We start from the raw sequence: 6000 nt of genomic DNA on the forward strand, positions 1-6000 counted from the left end.
GAGTCAGACGTGACTGGATAACAACAAAAGGAAGCCATTAGAGGTTTTCAATCTTCAGAGAGGTTACCATTTCAAACAATGAATTCTATTTATTTAATTTCTACTATATGCAAGGCACTATGCTAAATGCTTAGGAGATGGATCTCCTCTCTCTTGATGTACTGTATAGTATAATGTTACATATACATGTACTATATATGCAAATAATATATTTCATATATTAAATATATATGTGATATGTTACCAATATTTTGCATATGCACATATATGTGTGTACATAAACATATATATATGTGTGTATCTATATTTCTATATCTATAAATATGGAAGGAAATTACCATCTCATTAAGTGATGTGACATGTATGCAGACAAGCATAAAGTTTTAATAAAAGGTATAACTTAATCAGGGACAAGGAAGAGAGCTGAAGCAATTTAGGGAAATTTAAGAGAGAGAGAGAGGGATCACTTCTGGCAGCTAGTGGTGAAGCAGAAAGGTCTCCATGGAATAAATGTCAGCTGAGCTAGACCTTAAAAGAAGAAAAGCATCTAAGAAGGTAGAGATGAGAAGGCAGCACCTTTTAGGCATGGAGATGAGCTGTGTAGATTCAGAGAGTACAGGATAAGGCAGGGGAGCTAAGTGTCCAGCCCGAATAGATTCCATAGTGTATTAAGCAGAGAAAACTGAAATAAGATTGCAAGGGTAGATTGGAGGTAAATAATGAAAGATCATAAATTTCAGGTTAAGGGGTTTGTATTTCTTATTCTAGACCCCTGATCTAGAGTAAGCACACTTTGGATTATCACCCCAATCAATAAAAATAAAAATGAGCATGCACTCTCACAAAGAGTGTTTACTTTTTAATTACATGTATTTACAACTGTATTAATATGTATGTATGGTATACAATGAAAAGTAGAAATTAAAAAGTGATAAGATAAAAAAGAATATTTGATCCAGGGGTGACAGCCACTGTAGTTTATGGAGTAGCTGTTATGTCATAGTCAGATGTCTACTTGAGGGGAAAAAAATCACTTCGGCAGCTTTGTGGAGGATTGGTTGGAAAGACAAGCAACTCGGGGCAAGAAAAGCAACTGAAATCCTATTGCATCAGTCCAATAGAAATAGGGGGAGGGCCTAAACTAGGATGATGGATGTGTGAGTAGAGTCATGAGGACAAATCTCAAAAACATGGGGATAAAAAAATGATATTTGATGATTGACTACATATGTAGGGACGAGTGAAAATAAGAAATGGAAGATGACTCCAGAGTTGTGAACCTTGATGACTGGAAGAATGTCAGTGCCTTCAGCAGACAGAGGGAAGTACAGAAGAAGAAGAGCTCTTTTTATTTTATTTTTTCCAGGAGAAAGTAATGTGATGGTTCTCTTTGATGTAGAACATATCCCATCTATACCTCATCATCCTATGTGAGTCACTCGGTCCCATCTGAAACAAAAAGGTCTAAGCTTATACTCATAGGTTGGTATCATGGAATGTAGTCTGTTCTTTGAGAGGTTACTGTTCTCCCACATCATCTGAGACCACCTCTAGTCATCCTGATCTATATCTTGCCACTGAACCCAGGTAGCTCTAGAGGTGAAAGTGAGGCTGGTGACTTTGCACATCCCTTCCTCAGTTAAATCCAATTCATTTGCAAGTCATGGTCATGGTCCTCTTTGAGAACAAAGGATGAAAAAAACCAAAAAAACAAAAAAACAAAAAAACCAACTACCAAAGCCACAAGGGGCAGTGTTGTCAAATTCAAATAGATACTGAGCCTCTACATCATAAATAAGGACCCCTGTGGGCCACATGTTGATTTAGAAAACCACATATTAACATTATCTACATTCTATTGTATTTTATTTGTTTTGTTAAATATTTCCTAATTATACTTTAATTTGTTTTGAGGAGGATTGTGGGCTGTGTGTTTGATACCTCTTGTCTAGGGGTAGGAATTGAGTATGGGGGGGGGGGTTGGGCACAATTTGGTGAATGGCATTTGTGTGGTTGTTCTTCCTGGGTGCCCAGGAATAAGTATTTAGGTTATAACTGGCATCAGAAGTCAACATTTGTTAAGGGGTGAGAGGAGGTTGGAGGTCTGTGTAGGCAGAGAAGGTAAAGTAGGAGAATGGTGTGAGGGGAAGAGTAGGTGTGGTTGTGTTGCAGACAAGGCCTCTGATTGGCTGTTTCTGGTAGAAATGTGGCCAATCTTCTCTCTTCTTCTAATTAGTAGATGAGAGGCCCCTTGAGGTTGGGCTCCACTTTGGAAAGTACTGCTGACATAGAGCCACTGATGTTGGTGAAGGGAGGTGATATACTTAGTCCTATGCCTTCTTAGGTGCAGTAAGGGCTAGTGCATTCAGAGGCAGATGAAGGATTTGGAAAGCCACCTTGCAGGAGAACACATCAGACCAAGTGAAAGGTATTGATTGCCTCCTGAAGAAGGTAGCATAACTCAGACCATATGAAAAAAAGCTCATTCCTGTGTGAATGATGGACTGAAAAAGAGAAAGCTGAATTAAGAGCATATTAAAATAGTCTAGGTAAAGGAAATGAAGACATGAAGTAAGGAGGTGACCTTTTAAATGGAGGGATATGCTGTGGAGATAAAGTCAAGAGAATTTCTCGATTATTTGGATGTCTATGTAAGGGAGAGGGAAGAAACAAGGGCAATTGTGAGCATATGATGATACAAACAACAGAAATTGGAAAGTTTGTGGTAAAGGTAGATTTTTGTGGGGAAGGAGAGGATAGAGATGCTGTGTGAACTGAAAACAGAGCTAGAGGCCTTAACTGATTTTCACCAAGAATTAATTTCACCTTGTTGGACAAAAAACTAGTTTTCCTTAAATGGAAACCACTGCTGCTGATACATGTGGTTGATATTTCTTGTTGAGAAGAGTTGATGAGGTCAGTAATCTTATTTCATTATCACCTCAGAGTGAATTCAGGCTTAAGTTCAGAGACAAAAAGGTACTGTTTATAAGCTACAGTTGTGCTATTCAGATCATGATTTCTAATTCTATCCCACAAGGGTCTTAGGACTTTCCTTATTATTCTGTGCAGGGTGAATATTGGGGAACTTACCCAAAGCCTAAGATAAGTTTCTTCATTGAGTGAGTGATGAATCATAATAATAATGTACTCAAAACTGTTGCTATTGACTGAGACATTCATTTTAGGACTAACTGAAAACTTCCTGAAATGTTTACTCTGACAAATGATACGATCTTCCATATCTAAATACCTTGTATGCCCCAACTGATTTAATTCTGTTTCCTTCATTAGAATATAAACTACTTAAGGGCAATAGTTTTTGTTTTGCTTTTTCTTTGTATCCTCAAGGCTTCCCATGGTGCTCAAAGGGTAATAAGTAATGTGTTATTGAGAACTGATAGAATCTGTTTGACCTGACACTCCACTAGTGTGCCCAAAGTACCTAGGTATTCTGGGAATTAAGGTTTCTACTTTCTAAGTCTTTATGTGGGAAATGTTATTGTCTCAATATCTAGGACATCTTTTCAAGTATAAGCACCACTGAATAACTGAAGCTTTGCAGCACACTGCCTCAGAATGGTTACATGTAGAGTCAACCATTATCACTGCCACCACCAATAACAACAAAAACTTAAAAAAAGTACTTGATCAACTCACATTTTATTTTCTAAGCAAATATAGAAGTTGACCAGGCCCTTTTCAAAAAATGGTGTTTAGCCACTGAAAAGCAATCTGGAAACTTCTCAGATGTTGCTATCCAAACCGCATTTCTCTGCTTCATATCCAACCTCATCTTCTTTATCAAGAGAAAAGAATGACCTTGGCAAAGTTTTCTAATTTTGTGAAGATGCCCATGCCCCTATTTCTGATAGACTTACTTACCTTCATAGCTAATAGGGAGACTGTGCCCTATTAAGTCAGGTTTTTGGGTATATTGCAGATTCTGCCTTTTGTGTATGGTACAGAACCTCTGAATGCCTCCAAAGGAGGGGCATTGCCTTTTTTTTTTTTTTTTGTCATGGATTCCTTTTGCAATCTCATGAAACCTATGGATCTATCCTCAGAATAATGTTTTTAATTGTGTAAAATGTTACAAAATAAAACCAATTAACTATATTTGAGTACAGTTATCAAAATATTTTTTATCAAGTTCACGGACTCTAGACTGAGAACTCCTGCTTAAGTCTGTAAGTTACCTGTCAGTTACCATTCTGCTTGTGTGTAGCTAAATACCTACATTGTTGAAACATATGGGGATGTCAGTGTTGTCCTTTCTTGTCAATAGGAGGAATTAAAAATGAAATTAAAGTGAGTCTGCATTGTGCACTGAAACTACATTGTGCTCCTGTCCTCAAGCTGTTGTAAAAGAATTGGAAGCAGGCACTTTCATGTCAGGCATTTCAAGGAACTATTGAGATCACTGCTGAACCTGGGATGGAGTGACAGTGATTTATGGTTGTCAGCTTGCTCTTGTTGCCTAGTGGGAGTAAATTGGCTATATAATTGCAATACTCTAGCCTACCTATCCCTATACAAGTAAGGGATCCATTCATTCTCTGAATGATTTGAAATAAAAGCTGAGAGGAATAGGCTAAGATAAGATAGGTGAAGACGTTGATGTAATTGTCTCATGCTTTGCTATATAGATCCCAACCCATCCAAACCTTCTAATACTGTGTGACTCATCTATTCTTTTCTTTGATCTGGACCTACATGTTTATTGGTATTTAGGGCTATAAGTGGGGAAAGTCCCTCTACTGATGCCTGCTCTGCAGTTTGTGTATTCATAGAGAACGGATGAGGAGGGGTTGAGTGATTTGTCACTAATCACACATTACAGAACATGTTGGAGGCGTGACTTGATGCCTGATCTCCTTGTTAGCTCTCTATCCACTACTCCATATTCCCCTCAGACTTTGGGCTATACCCTCCGCAGGGTATGTGCCCGCTATGTTGAAAGTCCTTCTCTAGATATTTTAACATTGTGTAGATACTAATAGAGAAATGTTTTTTTCTGTCCATTACCCTTCTTGTGGTATGACTGCCCCCCCTCATTTTTGTAATAAACATCTGAAACAAACCTGGTGCTTAATGGGAATAAATGGGGGTTAGAACTAGAGAATCTTGTCTTTCCTTGAATAAGTGAGTAGTGATCTTTTGGAAGATGAGAAATTAGACCAAATTACACTCAAATGAACTAGAAGAGATTAGGACATAGTTGGGAAAACAGAAACCAGAGACTGCTGTTAATATCACAGGGAGCTCTGGGCTTTTCTGGAGAAGAGAGCTTGTCAACACAGCAAGGATCCCCTCTCTATGGCTCGCTTTGATGGAGAGCTAGGGATGTGCTGGCCCTGATTGTCTTTGTGCCTTCTTGGGCCCTGAAGACTGAATAGATAACAAGATTGAGGTTGGTTTCAGCTTCTATATCTGGTAAAAAGCACTGTTGGCACTCTTATGTGAAAATCTGAACAAAAATTGAGTTTCCAAGGACATACATGTGACCTCATTCCTAGGTAAGTCACTGTATGCAGAAGTCATTGATCGATAGATGAAAGAGGTGATCCCCCAGAGGAGGAAGTCTCTGATGTGGCACTTTACTGCTTAGAGGTATTCACCTTGTGGTTATAGATAGGTCAGTAAAAGAAGATCTTGGGGATTCTCTGCTTTGCAGAGTAAAAGTGAGGGGTCTAATTGTCAGGAGAGTGACTTGACCTAATCTGACAAGATCAGGCATCCTTCTCACAAAGGATTCATTTTTATTTGTATAGAGGCTAGCAAAATATCTTGATTATCCCCAATTTACTCTCATTTATTGGATGAGTATAGGCAGATCACCTAGGGTTCCTGTTTCCAAGTCCTAGTCCTCATTTGGGCCTGCCCTAGGCAATTTCTGCAGGCTTGATCTCTCAGCTGTTCACGGCACTACCAGATATCCATCCATTCATCCATGTAATCTCCCTTGCTAAATAGTAGGAGGTAGGTAGGTGGTAGAGG

General features: G+C 38.6%; 1 protein-coding gene across 2 annotated transcripts in view; it reads left to right on the top strand.

Annotated features, from left to right (window-relative positions):
• Positions 1 to 6000, top strand: part of PLXDC2 (plexin domain containing 2) — a 490381-nt gene that overhangs the window by 145881 nt on the left and 338500 nt on the right. The window lies entirely within an intron of this gene.

The sequence above is a fragment of the Vombatus ursinus genome, unplaced genomic scaffold (genome assembly GCF_900497805.2).
Source record: "Vombatus ursinus unplaced genomic scaffold, bare-nosed wombat genome assembly UNPS02005459.1, whole genome shotgun sequence".
NCBI lineage: Eukaryota > Metazoa > Chordata > Mammalia > Diprotodontia > Vombatidae > Vombatus > Vombatus ursinus.